Genomic DNA, 15,000 nt, shown 5'->3' on the forward strand with positions numbered 1-15,000 from the left:
AAAGGAAATAATATTTCTTGCCATTTCTGGCGAATAACAACATTTATTCAAATATAAACTAAACCCACTACTTAGCGATAAAGTATAAACTCCAATCTTGGTGACAGGTAAAGCTTTCCTATTCCCCATGATTAAGTTTATTCTTCCATGCTCCACATTCTCAATTCTTCTTAGTCCCTGAAAATCAGAACAGATATGAATACCACAACCGGTATCAAGGACCCAAGAGTTAGAATGGGGTGAGTTATTAGATAAGATAGTGTAAATACCTGCATGGTTGGGTTTAACTTTCCCATCCTTCACATCTTGCTGGTATTTTGGGCAGTTCCGCTTCCAATGTGACTTTTCATGGCAATAGAAGCATTCAGCCTCTTTAGGGTCAGAAGAAGGAGTGACAAAACCTTTCTTGGTTCCACTTGAAGAAGAGCCATCAAGGGTCCTAGCCTTGGTACCCTTCGAAGAGCTCTTCCTCTTCTTCCATCTACCTTTCCCGATTGCCAAAACCGGGGCGGAGTTTGGAGTAGGAGTGTTAACAACCGACTTACCCTTAAGACCTGTTTTTGCGGTCTTGAGGAGTCCCTGAAGTTTGCTGAGTGTGACCTCTTCCTTATTCATGTGATATGTCATGCGGAATTGATCATAGCACAATGGTAAGGAGTGCCAAATGATATCTATTGCAAGCTCCTCAGGGAAGTTCACATTAAGCTTCAGCAACCGATCCACATACCTTTGCATTTTCTGCATGGGGCTCGTGACGGATTCCCCGTCCTTCATCATGGTTGTTATGATAGAGCATATGATTTCATACCTCTCCTATCATGCACTTTGATGGTATCTTTCCATCAAATCTTAGTGCATTTCAAAAGGATAGAAGTCCTCATAGGACTTTTGGAGTTCCGCTGTCATGGTGGCCAACATGATGCATGCCACTTTTGTAGCATCCCTTTCATGTGCCCGGAAGTCAGCGATCTCCTGGGGAGTTGTAGTGGTCTCATCAATCTCCTTAAGCTCCTTGTCAAGGACATATTCTTTGTCCTCGTAGCGGGTAATCATCCTGATGTTTCTGATCCATTCATTGAAGTTGGATCCATCAAAAGTGACTTTCCCACACAAGTTCATAAGGGTAAAGGAGCCATTAGGATTAGAGCCAGAAGCAGCATTGTTTGAAGACATCTGAAAGAAGAGAACAAGATTAGTTTAGATATTAAGAGAGTCCTTAATAAAACACCCAAATGTAATAGTAAGGCCAGGATCCAATCACAATATATTATAACTTAGAAGAGGTATGCCGTAATCCAAGCTATAACATATTTGAAAGGTAGGTGAATGACGATTCACCAATTTCCACCATGAAAAACGAAATATAGATATTAGGTTTTTAATTGGTTCTTAGAAATTCCTAGATTCTTTTGAGATTCAATGAACTTTTCAAAGGCATGTTTCAATCTCGAGTGTGCCCTCCAAGTTTTGTGACTGGGATACCGAGGATCACAAAACGAGGTGTGAAGTAACCATGCAAATCACTTGGTACACTTAATGTTTATTACTCAATCGATGTGCCGGTTAACCACACGAGCTCCTCCGACCTATAATAAACTTTAAGTCACCCTTTACCTTCCTTGTTAAGTCCAAGTTAGTGTGTCGGTTAACCACATTAGCTCCACTAACGACTTAAACAAAGTGTAAAGTGTAATTTCATGGATTAGCACCTTATTCACATTTTCCTAAAGTAACTAAGATTGTGAATTTAATAAAAGCATTAGCTACTTTATAATATTCATCATACTTTTAATGAGAATTTATAAGTCCTTGTCCTACCCGTTCGGCTAACGACCCTCCACCGATCAAGGAAGCGGTGGGTGAGAGTGGACACCCATTAAGTTGCCATTTTATAGGCAATAACCTTATACCCCCCTTATAGACCGGCTTCGTGAATGAGGCGTAGTAGCGGTAAGACGACTTGACGTTATATATATATATATATATATATATATATATATATATATATATATATATATATATATATATATATATATATATATATTAGTAACTTATAATATTGTAAAGTATAAGGGTTGAATTTTAACTTTTAAAATTCTAAGGGTTGGAACTAAAGTTTTAATCAAGACTTTACATGTTCCAAATCTTGAGGGCAAGTTTTGTAAACTTCCAAAACTTTTCATTTCTTATAACTTATGAATTAATTGAGTAATAAAAATGAAGACTCTTCATTTTTATAACTCTTGTGTTCTTTTAATGGCTTTAATAAAAGTGAGACTTTTGGTTTTCCATAACTTGAGGACAAGTTATGGACTCCATTAAAACACATTATGATCATGAATTAAACTACCATGAAGGTTACAAAAAATTCCTATGATCATCAAATCTTCATAAGTTCAAGAACATGAATATGAACACTTTCAAGAATCAAAAATTACACTTAAAAAAACTTGTAATTTTAATAATTGCCATTGTAAATGGATTAGCATAAACATTACACCATCTAAAACAAGCTTTAAAACATCAAAACAATTTAGGGTAATGTTTCTAGTCCATTTCCAGCAACAAATGTGCAAACTTTCATACGAGCAGAAAACAGAAAAACGATTTTTTTTCAAGCTGTTTGCACACAAAAAAAAACAGCAAACAAACTGTCACACCCCGCTAAAGCGGAAACACAGGGCGTGGCAGTACAAAGGGTTTCATCGCAAAAGTTAAAAGACAACACCAACCATAGTATTAAAAATCATTACAAATTCACAATGGGTTTGAACAACTTTTAAAAGAAATTACAATGTAAATTGAAATACAACACATGCGAATGCTCCTAAAAGTGAAGTGTCCCTAAGTGCCACTTACTCGATGATTCCTGAAAAAGCATGTAAAACGAGCGTCAACTATAAAAATAGTTGGTGAGTACTCACAGATAAACAAATAATACTGGTTCCATGAATTGAAATCAAAGTTTTGATAAAAGTTTCCAATAATAAAAGTATATTGTTAAGATGAGTAAATAAGTTTGTAAAAACAAAGTTCTTTGTCATCACGAGAGATAAGGTATGTTGCCCAAATAAGATGCAACATTCATATTCTCATGGAAGATAAAGTTCGTTACTCAAACGAGTAAACAAGTTTCATTGCTAAAATGAGCAATCAATTTCGTTGCTACAAGGAGCAAACAATTTCATTGCTAACACATGTATATAAGTTTTCAGTAATTACAGTTCGTTGTTGTAATGAGAAACAAAGTTCATTGCTATAATTAATAAACAAGTTTATTGCTATAACAAGTAACGAGTTTGTATGTGTATGAGCAAACAATGAGTCTCAACCAAACCTATGACTGAAGCCCTATCAAGATCTATGCTTATCGTTCCATAGATGAATATGGTATCATGCACTCCAGCAATAGGGCGAGTGAGGAGTTGTCAATTCCTAATAGCGCTATCCATAATGACCATTGGCTCAAAGAGTTAATGGTTAGAGATAAGGGAAGGGCCTTAGTACGATAAGTTCTCATGTACCGTGTTGCATAGACATACATAGAGAGACATAGCAATAAAATAGCAATCATGTTTGATACAAATCAATTTAAATACAACATTCAAATAATAGTTTTTCGGGACATGCTTTTCCACCCCAAAACATAAAAACTGAAAATAGGGGAGTGCGTGAATACTCACAATACATTTAGATGATGCAAATGGTGCCTTGAACTACGTTCCACGTGTACCACTACCGATTCCTACAATAATGGTATTCGCTAGTGAGTCTCTAATCGAAATCTAACACTAGTATACTTACTACTATAATAGAATTATGCCAATAATGTGTCAAAATTTAATATTGATAAGTTACAAACATTTTTCTGTGGAAATTAAGTTTCAAAGAATCAATTGTTATATAACTATTTAAGTGGAAAATTTCCATTATTGAAATGTTAATATTTAACATTTTAGAGGTGTTCCAATGATTAAATATTCAAAACTAAATCAATTTAGTTCTAAACTTTCCCAAACTTTGCATTTAAGTTTTAATTGAAGTCAAAGACCTTAAGATAAATTTTCTTGAAATTTTGATTTGTCTGACTATTTTTCACGATTTTAGTTTCTTGAATAACCATAAAATCATGAAAAATACTAAACAGTTAATAAAAATTACTAAACTTCAGATTTTGGTTCTAAATGTACTAAAAGACGTTTAGATAAATTTTCATGGATTATGAATATGCATAACCATTTTTCATATATATAATTCTCTAAATATATAAAAATTCATGAAAAATAGAAATCCGTTAAGAAAATGCCCCAAACTTTTTATAGTATTGTTATTACACATACTTAACCTGGGAAAAATAGAAAAATAGATTTCTAAACTATTTATCCCAATTTTATGATTTTTGTGTATTTATTCTAATAAAAATTGAAATAAATAGAAAATAGTTTCCAAAATTGCCCAAAATTTTTGTAACGCTGTTATTAGTCATTATTAAGCTAGGAAAAATATAAAAATGAATTTCTAAACTGTTTATCCTAACTTTATGATTTTTGTGTATGTATTCTAATAAAAATTGGGTTTAAGTGTATTTAATCTTGGGAAAATAGAAGAAAAATAGTATACAGAAGAGAAAAATCATCAAAATTTTTATGTAGCATCCTAATGTACTACAAGGTGTTCTGGTAAATTTTCATAATTTTTTGATGAGTAAAACTATTTTTCCTGTTTTTAGTCCATTATAAATACAAAAATCATTGAAAAATAGGGATACATTATGAAAAAATTCTGGAAATATTTTTCTAATTTCTGGAAATTCTGGAAAAATAGGGATACATTACTACAAGGTGTTCTGGTAAATTTTCATAATTTTTAGATGAGTAAAACTATTTTTCCTGTTTTTAGTCCATTATAAATACAAAAATCGGAGAACAATAGGGATACATTATGAAAAAATTCTGGAAATATTTTTCTAAGTCTTCCACAGAGAGTATAAGTTGCGAAAATTATTAGATACCATTTTTATATTACCTAATGTGGTTTTATGATTTATTAGAGCTAAACAAAAAGAAAATTCAAAACCATATTAAACAGTAACAAAAATCGATGAAACTTAATGGAAGATGTTTATTAACTTAAAGGATCGTCCAAGAATTTTTTCCAGAATTTATTTACTAGTTTAAGTATTTTATATGATTTAACACTCTATTTTCTTATTATTTTCATGTAAAAATAAGGAAAATATATATTGAGCTGAAAATTTCCAGAACACATCTTCATACAATTTAATAACAATGAAAAATTGTTTTCTTATTTTTGATGTCGAAAAACATGCCTAAAGGCTCAATAAATTATAGACAAAACTTGGTTCTTGTGATTTTGGTAAAGATTATTGATGTTACTTTGAGAATTTTTGCAACATGTTCCAAAGACTTTTAAATCAAGATCTTTTTGTACCTCTTAATATATGATGTTAAGAGTTCAAAATAATTTTTGAATGATTTTTAGTGATGAATAAGACCTTTGAACATGCAACACAAAACAAATGTTCATAAGGAAAGTGCTGTTTGAGCAACAGTTTTGTAAAAATTGGTAAAAATCGAAATATTGGAATTTTCCAGTGAGGTCAGATGGGTTTGAAAGCTAACTCAAAATATTATATTTCAGAAAACGAATCACGAATTTTGGCTAAGAAATGAGTGAGATATGACAGTTTAAAGTCAGGTAAAGAAATCTGGCAGATTGCATGCATGATGATTGGTTAGAAAAGTGGGTTTTCATCATTTCCTTGAGTAAATCTTTTCAAGTATTTAAAATATATCATGATAAACTCATATTTTAGTCATGTTTCCAGAGATCAAAAGATTAAAACTTATCAAAATGTATACATGCATTTATGAACAAAATTTTGTTTCTCAAAAACTCTTAACTTGAGTTTGATGTTTTAATCCTTAAAATCGATTTTTGCACTAAGATCATGAACATGCAACCTTGTTTATCATACATGCATGGTGTTAAAACACATCCATCATGTTTTAAAAACCATTTTAACAAAAAGAAAACAAGTTTGAAGAAGATGAAGAAGGAGAAAGTGTAAGAAAAGAGCAAAACTTGAAGGAAAAGTGAAGTAGAAATCGATTTTACCTTCAAGAATACCACAAGATGATGAAGATTTCGAGTTTGAGGAGTGTTCTTGGGTTTGTTTTCTGGAAAATTTCTTGGTTCTTAGAGGGAGTAAGAGAGAATGGAGTGGTGTTTGGAGAGAAAAAGTAGAGAGAAGGTAGAGAGAGTTTTCTAGAGAGAGAAAGAAGATAGATGTGTGTGTGTTGGAGAATGAGAGTGTGAGAGAGATATGGGGAGAGAGGGATCAGATTATAGGGGAGGAGAGGCTCTCTCTCTCTTGTTTCTTTTATAAAAATTCAAATCTTTTATAAAAATATCCAACTTTTTATAAAATGTGCACCTTAACCTAGTTTTTATGCACAAAACTCTTGATTTTTAACTTATAAATCAAGGGTAAATGTTAATAACTAAATCTTTATTTTTCATTGAATTGTATTTCATAATAATTATTATGATAAGATAATATTATAAGGTTCATAATTGTTTTTATAGGATTTTTAAGGTTAAAGTTTATAAATATGAGTTTTTAGGGCTTTTAGGGCTTTGGAGTTTAATAAACTTTGAATATCAAAATAAATAGAATATTTGAGACTTTAAATTATCTTATGGTATTATAACTCTTTTATAGTTATAAATAATGTTTGTAATTTATTTTTATCGGTTTATTGGCATTCTATGTAGTGATTCCGAGATTCAAGCGAAATTGAGGAATCGAGTATACTAGTCCTAGTCTTCAACTTTGACTTAAGTTCCTACGAGACTCGGACCTAATTTATACCACTAGGTCAAGTGCATGATGTGTGTATATGATTCATAAAAAGGTGTTCGATTCAAAGAGCGACCCGAATATGGATAGTCACTACAGTTAAGTAGTTGTAGAATTCACATATCAATGTGAAATCTAAGTACACCATCCATTGTTTCTATCTGTTTCCAAGTTTCTACTAGGTTATAACTTAGCTTCTAATTACTAAGTCTAATATGTGTTGTGCCTATATGTGCAACTAATTCTAGTCAAATCTAGAACCGACTCGAATTTTGACGGTTGTCACAGTCTCCCCTGGTTGAAAGAATTTCGTCCCGAAATTCAATTTGTGACGAATTCTATTAGAACTAAACCGGATGCAATTGTATAATTGGAGAGGTGGTGACTTTGAGAACTCTTTGATTATTTTGGGTTAATTCTCCAAGGGAAGAGCCCAGTTCTTTATCTATAATCAAAGTAATGTTTCCTTAATTCGAGTTCTACAGTCTAGATTGCAAGAAATTAGGATTAGGGAAATTATGATCCGACCATGGCGACCTAGTTGAAAAGATTATCTAGTTAGATATTATCTGAATTAAGAGAGCGGTATAAGTTTTGATGATGCACCAACTGCACTGAGCGTTAAATCCGCATTGATCTTTAAGTTGCATTCTAAATTTGCACTAAGTGTAACTTCGCCGCTTAATAAAGAAGAGATTAGGAACAATTTGTTCACTTCCGGGTTGACTACTACATCTGGAAAAGATATATTTTGAAATAAGAAAGGGTAGCACGAATGAAAATAAATGATCAAGGGTAAGTTCGAAAAGATACGTACTAAGGGTAGGCAACGAAGTTTTGGTACCTCTCTAATGTAAAAGCTTTTTAAGTGTCGTCTACAAAATAAGTTACGAAATGATTGAGGATCTCTGATGCTATAATTACTACTACGGTTACTCTTACAATAATGGAACTATACTCGAAGAATATATATAATTAGAGAGTCATTGTTTCTAATGAAGGCGGTGAAAGTTTATGATATTTTAAATCACATTGTGTAGATAGCATTTTAAGTGTTTAGAAGTGATAGAAATCTCACTGTTATCAAAATGTGTGTTTAAAAATGATAATTAATCTCACTATTATCAAAATATGTAATAATTCCGAGATAATGAAAATACATGTGTGGCGATCAAACGAAGTAGTAAAATAATATAAAGATTAATTAAAGTTAAATGTTTAAGTCGTCATTAAGGGATTTTTTTTAGAAATATTGACATTACGCTTTTTGTAAAATTGACTAATTGTCTAAGTCAAAACAAATGCAAGTTTAAGAGGAGTCAGAATACTTATGAAAACAAGTTTGAGAGTTTTAGGAACTCACTGAAAATTGCAAAGTAAAATATTATTTTAAGAATGGTGTAAAAATGTCAATCTTTGAAAATAGTGCATTCATAGTTTAGTGTTTCTACAAAACAATCATTTAGAGAATAGATAATCGTAAAATTCAAAACTTTTGATGTATTTAAAGAAAAGAAGAAACGTAAGGATACATATCATTCACATATATTTTTCAGATATAGAAAAATTATAAGCATAAATGTATTCATCTTGTGTATTACTTATAAGGAAAAATACAATGAAGATTGTATTTTATATCAAGTTTTTGAATTTAGAACGAAAGAGTAAATGTAAATAAGGATCACTTGCTTATAGTAGATTTCAAAATAAAAACAAGATGTATATGGTAAAAGGCGTAATTGAATATATCAAAGTTGACTAAAATTAAAGTATGCCTCATGACTATACACGTATTAATCGCTCAAAACGAAAGGGTAGACTTCTAGTCTTTATGTATACGAACATGATACCATGAGAAGCAAAATAGACAGAAACAAAGTTAGACAATGTATTATGTTAATATTATGGTGTGCGAGATCTAAAATCAGAAGGAGAGCGAAAAATAAAGTTTGGGGGAAAGAAAAAGGAAGGTAGCAGCGACAATGATTGTTATTGTTAAAATTATAAGAACAATACCTATAGGTAGATTTAAAACCACGTTGAGATATATTTCAAACTTCAATATTTGATGTATATTGATGACTAAATAGAAATGTAGAAGTTCTAAAGTGTTTTCTAAGTTTTGCTAAAAATCCACGAGTTATCTATTAAGTTAAACTCCATTTGTGAAAAAGAAGAAACACTAAAACTCGTAATTGAAAATTTGACAGTTTTGATCTTTTGACTGGGGTCCAACAATGGTTAAAACGGATAAGGTAAAGACTTAACATATTTAGATGAATAATTGTGCATTGTCAAAAGTACGTCACTGAAAGTTTAAAAGTGAACACTAAGTTTTGCAATGTTGTAAGTTTTATAAACACAAATTATAAAACTAATTTGAAATGAAATAAACAAATAAGGTGTGTTTTTAAATGTAGGAACCAGTGATGTCTTGTAAACACATTTGGATTAGAAAGTTGTAAAAATATCATGTTGGGTTTCAAGAAAACACATTTAAGTAAAGCATAATGCCTAAATGAGGAAGTGGTCAACCAAAACAAAAGTGGTTTGAAAGACCCAGTGAAGCTTTTACACGTAATATGAACTTCAATGTCATATGTTTAAGTTTTATAGCATAGAGTCTAAACACTTTTATAAAAGAAATTGTTTCTAAGTTTTTCGAAAACGTGTCAAAATGGTAAGCAAGGTTTTAAAATGGTTTATATGCCCTTAAAAGCACATCTATCTATTGAAATGGATTGAAATGAAATTGAAATAGCAATGTCAAAACAAATATTGGTTAAATTGAGTTTTGAAGAAAAGTGTTAAATTAAAGCAAGTTGTCAAAAATTTTTTAGCGAGAATATGACGTAAATTGTTAGGAAAGGTCTAGTAAGATGTATAAAGTGGTTATAAAGTATTTTATCGATGATAAAATAAAACCGATGAAACGAAATAACTTTTTGATGGAAGATTAAGAAATAAGGAATAAGTATGTTAGTGTAGCCGATCGTACCTAAATACTAAGGTGAGTACAAGGCGAGTGCCAATGTCTTTTCCCCCAAGATAAAAGACAAGAAAAATTGTTTGAAAAACGTTTTATGGTGTCAATACAGTTTACGACCTTTTATAGAGGTCAAAGGGACATCCTATGTTAAGTTTTAAGCTCAAGGTGGAAACAACGTAGAGCTAAATCGTAGCCTAGTAATAAGGTCTCACGTATGCGTTAAACCTCCGTGTCTCCTCGTGAGTCGAATTGGGAATGCTCTCCAATGATATCCAAGTGGCTACTTAGAAACGACTCATCTACCTCCTTACGCGATGCTCCAATTTTCATATGTGTCGGTATCAGAACGCTTTCCTAGTTGTAACTACAGTACGAAGACGATGAAGAGGTATTGAGGAATAATTGGTATAGGTTTCGACTTAAGATTATTACTTGTGTATATCTAGCTACTAATCTTACATCTAAAGTCAATAGCTACCGAGGAATACCCGTTCTTAGTACTATGTGCATTGCTCCTAGAGTGGCTAGTGATATAACCTAAGTGGTTAACCTAGCACTTGATAAGGGACAAGAATATTTCTAAATAAAGGCATTGTTATAAAAGTGCACTTAGTTTCTAAGTGTATCTAGATGAATGCCTATAATATGCAATGCCCGTACGCACACCGAAAAATTTTCTTTTTCAATAGTTTAAGTTGAAAATTGTTTTGAACATAATTCTACTATAACCGTTTCCAGCCTCACATTAACTTTCCTTAATTAAGCATAGTTGGCCAGGCTATACTTAATTAAAGTCGAATAATGCGTACTCGAATTAGTTATACCGGTAGTATGTTCTATATTTTAAAAACGTTTAGAAAATTTTTGGCTATAGTTGTGGTTTTCCAAAGGAAAACCGGTATTCTCTATAACCTTCGGCTCTGATACCATTTTCTGTCACACCCCGCTAAAGCGGAAACACAGGGCGTGGCAGTACAAAAGGTTTCATCGCAAAAGTTAAAAGACAACACCAACCATAGTATTAAAAATCATTACAAATTCACAATGGGTTTGAACAACTTTTAAAAGAAATTACAATGTAAATTGAAATACAACACATGCGAATGATCCTAAAAGTGAAGTGTCCCTAAGTGCCACTTACTCGATAATTCCTGAAAAAGCATGTAAAACGAGCGTCAACTATAAAAATAGTTGGTGAGTACTCACAGATAAACAAATAATACTGGTTCCATGAATTGAAATCAACGTTTTGATAAAAGCTTCCAATAATAAAATTATATTGTTAAGATGAGTAAATAAGTTTGTAAAAACAAAGTTCTTTGTCATCACGAGAGAGAAGGTATGTTGCCCAAATAAGATGCAACATTCATATTCTGATGGAAGATAAAGTTCGTTACTCAAACGAGTAAACAAGTTTCATTGCTAAAATGAGCAATCAATTTCGTTGCTACAAGGAGCAAACAATTTCATTGCTAAAATATGTATATAATTTTTCAGTAATAACAGTTCGTTGTTGTAATGAGAAACAAAGTTCATTGCTATAATTAATAAACAAGTTTATTGCTATAACAAGTAACGACTTTGTATGTGTATGAGCAAACAATGAGTCTCAACCAAACCTATGACTGAAGCCCTATCAAGATCTATGCTTATCGTTCCATAGATGAATATGGTATCATGCACTCCAGCAATAGGGCGAGTGAGGAGTTGTCAATTCCTAATAGCGCTATCCATAATGACCATTGGCTCAAAGAGTTAATGGTTAGAGATAAGGGAAGGGCCTTAGTACGATAAGTTCTCATGTTCCGTGTTGCATAGACATACATAGAGAGACATAGCAATAAAATAGCAATCATGTTTGATACAAATCAATTTAAATACAACATTCAAATAATAGTTTTTCGGGACATGCTTTTCCACCCCAAAACATAAAAACTGAAAATAGGGGAGTGCGTGAATACTCACAATACATTTAGATGATGCAAATGGTGCCTTGAACTACGTTCCACGTGTACCACTACCGATTCATACAATAATGGTATTCGCTAGTGAGTCTCTAATCGAAATCTAACACTAGTATACTTACTACTACAATAGAATTATGCCAATAATGTGTCAAAATTTAATATTGATAAGTTACAAACATTTTTCTATGGAAATTAAGTTTCAAAGAATCAATTGTTATATAACAATTTAAGTGGAAAATTTCCATTATTGAAATGTTAATATTTAACATTTTAGAGGTGTTCCAATGATTAAATATTCAAAACTAAATCAATTTAGTTCTAAACTTTCCCAAACTTTGCATTTAAGTTTTAATTGAAGTCAAAGACCTTAAGATAAATTTTCTTGAATTTTTGATTTGTCTGACTATTTTTCACGATTTTAGTTTCTTGAATAACCATAAAATCATGAAAAATACTAAACAGTTATTAAAAATTACCAAGCTTCAGATTTTGGTTCTAAATGTACTAAAAGACTTTTAGATAAATTTTAATGGATTATGAATATGCATAACCATTTTTCATATATATAATTCTCTAAATATATAAAAATTAATGAAAAATAGAAATTTGTTAAGAAAATGCCCCAAACTTTTTATAGTATTGTTATTACACATACTTAACCTGGGAAAAATAGAAAAATAGATTTCTAAACTATTTATCCCAATTTTATGATTTTTGTGTATTTATTCCAATAAAAATTGAAATAAATAGAAAATAGTTTCCAAAATTGCCCAAAATTTTTGTAACGCTGTTATTAGTCATTATTAAGCTAGGAAAAATATAAAAATGAATTTCTAAACTGTTTATCCCAATTTTATGATTTTTGTGTATGTATTCTAATAAAAATTGGGTTTAAGTGTATTTAATCTTGGGAAAATAGAAGAAAAATAGTATATAGAAGAGAAAAATCATCAAAATTTTTATGTAGCATCCTAATGTACTACAAGGTGTTCTGGTAAATTTTCATAATTTTTGGATGAGTAAAACTATTTTTCCTGTTTTTAGTCCACTATAAATACAAAAATCGGAGAAAAATAGGGATACATTATGAAAAAATTCTGGAAATATTTTTCTAATTTCTGGAAATTCTGGAAAAATAGGGATACATTACTACAAGGTGTTCTGGTAAATTTTCATAATTTTTGGATGAGTAAAACTATTTTTCCTGTTTTTAGTCCATTATAAATACAAAAATCGGAGAAAAATAGGGATACATTATGAAAAAATTCTGGAAATATTTTTCTAAGTCTTCCACAGAGAGTATAAGCTGCGAAAATTATTAGATACCATTTTTATATTACCTAATGTGGTTTTATGATTTATTAGAGCTAAACAAAAAGAAAATTCGAAACCATATTAAACAGTAACAAAAATCGATGAAACTTAATGGAAGATGTTTATTAACTTAAAGGATCATCCAAGAATTTTTCCAGAATTTATTTACTAGTTTAAGTATTTTATATGATTTAACACTCTATTTTCTTATTATTTTCATGTAAAAATAAGGAAAATATATATTGAGCTGAAAATTTGCAGAACACATCTTCATACAATTTAATAACAATGAAAAATTGTTTTCTTATTTTTGATGTCGAAAAACATGCCTAAAGGCTCAATAAATTATAGACAAAACTTGGTTCTTGTGATTTTGGTAAAGATTATTGATGTTACTTTGAGAATTTTTGCAACATATTCCAAAGACTTTTAAATCAAGATCTTTTTATACCTCTTAATATATGATGTTAAGAGTTCAAAATAATTTTTGAATGATTTTTAGTGATGAATAAGTCATTTGAACATGCAACACAAAACAAATGTTCATAAGGAAAGTGCTGTTTGAGCAACAGTTTTGTAAAAATTGGTAAAAATCGAAATATTGGAATTTTCCAGTGAGGTCAGATGGGTTTGAAAGCTAACTCAAAATATTATATTTCAGAAAACGAATCATGAATTTTGGCTAAGAAATGAGTGAGATATGACAGTATAAAGTCAGGTAAAGAAATCTGGCAGATTGCATGCATGATGATTGGTTAGAAAAGTGGGTTTTCATCATTTCCTTGAGTAAATCTTTTCAAGTATTTAAAATATATCATGATAAACTCATATTTTAGTCATGTTTCCAGAGATCAAAAGATTAAAACTTATCAAAATGTATACATGCATTTATGAACAAAATTTTGTTTCTCAAAAACTCTTAACTTGAGTTTGATGTTTTAATCCTTAAAATCGATTTTTGCACTAAGATCATGAACATGCAACCTTGTTTATCATACATGCATGGTGTTAAAACACATCCATCATGTTTTAAAAACCATTTTAATAAAAAGAAAACAAGTTTGAAGAAGATGAAGAAGGAGAAAGTGTAAGAAAAGAGCAAAACTTGAAGGAAAAGTGAAGTAGAAATCGATTTGACCTTCAAGAATACCACAAGATGATGAAGATTTCGAGTTTGAGGAGTGTTCTTGGGTTTGTTTTCTGGAAAATTTCTTGGTTCTTAGAGGGAGTAAGAGAGAATGGAGTGGTGTTTGGAGAGAAAAAGTAGAGAGAAGGTAGAGAGAGTTTTCTAGAGAGAGAAAGAAGATAGATGTGTGTGTGTTGGAGAATGAGAGTGTGAGAGAGATATGGGGAGAGAGGGATCCGATTTTAGGGGAGGAGAGGCTCTCTCTCTCTTGTTTCTTTTATAAAAATTCAAATCTTTTATAAAAATATCCAACTTTTTATAAAATGTGCACCTTAACCTAGTTTTTATGCATAAAACTCTTGATTTTTAACTTATAAATCAAGGGTAAATGTTAATAACTAAATCTTTATTTTTCATTGAATTGTATTTCATAATAATTATTATGATAAGATAATATTATAAGGTTCATAATTGTTTTTATAGGATTTTTAAGGTTAAAGTTTATAAATATGAGTTTTTAGGGCTTTTAGGGCTTTGGAGTTTAATAAACTTTGAATATCAAAATAAATAGAATATTTGAGACTTTAAATTATCTTATGGTATTATAACTCTTTTATAGTTATAAATAATGTTTGTAATTTATTTTTATCGGTTTATTGGCATTCTATGTAGTGATTCCGAGATTCAAGCGAAATTGAGGAATCGAGTATACTAGTCCTAG

This window comes from Lactuca virosa, chromosome 3 (assembly GCF_052849685.1).
Source record: "Lactuca virosa cultivar CGN04683 chromosome 3, Lactuca_virosa_CGN04683_v6, whole genome shotgun sequence".
NCBI classification, from domain to species: domain Eukaryota; kingdom Viridiplantae; phylum Streptophyta; class Magnoliopsida; order Asterales; family Asteraceae; genus Lactuca; species Lactuca virosa.